Source organism: Syngnathus acus, chromosome 24 (assembly GCF_901709675.1).
Source record: "Syngnathus acus chromosome 24, fSynAcu1.2, whole genome shotgun sequence".
Lineage (NCBI taxonomy): Eukaryota > Metazoa > Chordata > Actinopteri > Syngnathiformes > Syngnathidae > Syngnathus > Syngnathus acus.
The window spans coordinates 3,380,224-3,382,983 of NC_051108.1; positions in this window are offsets into that span (position 1 = coordinate 3,380,224).

Below are 2,760 nucleotides of genomic sequence, written 5' to 3' on the forward strand. Positions count from 1 at the left end.
TCCAAAGTAAACTCACATGCCCATAACAGCAGATGTGTAATTTTATTGTCCTGCTTGCTTTACTAACAAAGTTAAAATATTTGACGGCTCGAACTGAATTTCTTTTTTTTTTTTATAACCATTATGATAAATCTTATAATAACTGTCATAAATCAGTTGTAGAATCAAATGCACATCCAAACACACACAGTCAATCATTCCTGAGTTTTGGCCTCAGTGAAGTGGTGATGTGCATTCCAGTTCTTTTAAGTGAACTGAATCTTTAGAATCTGTTTACTCAAATGATTCGTTCAAACGAATCGTTGAACAAACCGTCCCCCCCACACACACAAACTGATCTTTTTTTTTTTTTTTCAAATCAAATCATCAAAAATCATGGTCAAAGCTTCACGGAAAGTGAAAAGTGCAACACCCGCCCTCACCCCCACTTTCTGATTGGCTGTTTGATCTGTGACGTCACTCGGACACTCCATTAGGTACACCGCCATTTTCATGTGTACCTAATCACAGGGAAAATCATGGGCAAAGCTGAACTGAAAAGTGAAAAGTGCCACACCCGCCCTCACCCCGACTTTCTGATTGGCTGTTTGATCTGTGTTTGAGACCCTACTTTGAAACCCTAACCCTAGTTTTAAACTGGTTGAAGTCATATGAACTGAAAAAAGAACGAATCACTTCCTAAAGTGATTCGTTCTCTCTCGTTCACTGAAAAGATTCCTTCTTTTGAACGAATCGTCCACTCACGAGCCAACACGACCGTTAATGTGCCCAACCGCTCGGCCATCGGTACTTCGAAATAACTTCGTTCTATGGCCCCACATGTCCTCAGCACTGCAAACTCGTGTGCCGGTCCACCATATGAAGTAAATGACGGGTTTTTTTTTTTTTTTTACCTCATCTAATATGTATCAAGCATACGAGCTGGTGTTTTAGAACAGCCTAGACAAGTAAATAAGAAAAAAGAAAAAAAAAATCTTGCTAAACTTCTAAAAAGTTACTACCTTATTTTTTTTTCCCTGTTGAGAGAAGCGCGTAATGCAATGCGGGGAAAAGTTTAACAAGCATTAGTACATACACGGCTCGCACATTTGGGAGGGGTGGGGACTCGAACCCTAAACCTGAGGTGATGGAGCGCTGCGACGGAGCCACTCATCAAACGCGGCGAGCTCGGCGATCACCCCTCTTTCACTTCGAGTCATTCGTATCCGTTCAGTATTTCGTTCCGCGCGCGTTGGGTAAGCTCAAATGAGTGCAGACAGCCGATGATGGCCAGGTCGTAATAGCCGACTGGTTAGTGACATGGGCTCATGCTCGGAAGGTCTTGGTTCGATCCCAGGTGTGAGCACATACCGAGATGTGCTTTTAGAATTGGAACCTCGCTTTGTATAAGTGCAAACATGCAAGTATTTATGTGTAAATACATAGGGTGGCCCCGCCCTCACCCCCACTTTCTGATTGGTTGTTTGATCAGTGACGTCACACGGACACCCCATTAGGTACACCACCATTTTCAGGTGGACCTAATAAGAGGCCACTTCATTAGGGAAAAATCATGGTCAAAGCTTAAATGAAAGTGAAAAGTGACCCACTTTCTGATTGGCTGTTTGATCTGTGACGTCACTCGGACACTCCATTAGATACACCGCCATTTTCAAGTGTACCTAATAAAAGGCCACTTTATTAGGGAAATATCATGGTCAAAGGACGGGTGTTAAACTCCAGTCCTCGGGGCCGCATTCCAACATGTTTTCCAAGATTCCCTCGTTAAGTGCACCTGCGTGAAAAGTTTTAGCTCCTGCAGAACGTGAAAATGACCAAAATCTTTTCACGCAGGTGTGTTTAACGAGGGTCACTTGGAAAACATATTGGAACGTGGCCCCGAGGACTAGAGCTTGACACCTGTGACCTTTGACCATGATATTTCCTTAATAAAGTGACCTGTTATTAGGTACACTTGAAAATGGCGGTGTACCTAATGGAGTGTCCGTGTGATTCCCTCGTTAAGTGCACCTGCGTGAAAAGTTTTAGCTCCTGCAGAACGTGAAAGGAGCTAAAACTTTTCACGCAGGTGCGCTTAACGAGGCTCACTTGGAAAACATGTTGGAACGCAGCCCTTCGAGGACTGGAGGTCGGCACCCCTGGTTTAAGTGAAAAGTGCTACACCCGCCCTCACCCCCACTTTCTGATTGGCTGTTTGATCTGTGACGTCACTCGGACACTCCATTAGGTACACCGCCATTTTCAGGTGTACCTAATAACAGGCCAATTCATTAGGGAAAAATCATGGTCAAAGCTTAAATGAAAGTGAAAAGTGCCACACCCGCCCTCACCCCCACTTTCTGATTGGCTGTTTGATCTGTGACGTCACTCGGACACTCCATTAGATACACCGCCATTTTCAAGTGTACCTAATAAAAGGCCACTTTATTAGGGAAATATCATGGTCAAAGGTCACGGGTGTCAAACTCCAGTCCTCGGGGCCGCATTCCAACATGTTTTCCAAGATTCCCTCGTTAAGTGCACCTGCGTGAAAAGTTTTAGCTCCTGCAGAACGTGAAAATGACCAAAATCTTTTCACGCAGGTGTGTTTAACGAGGGTCACTTGGAAAACATATTGGAACGTGGCCCCGAGGACTAGAGCTTGACACCTGTGACCTTTGACCATGATATTTCCTTAATAAAGTGACCTGTTATTAGGTACACTTGAAAATGGCGGTGTACCTAATGGAGTGTCCGTGTGATTCCCTCGTTAAGTGCACC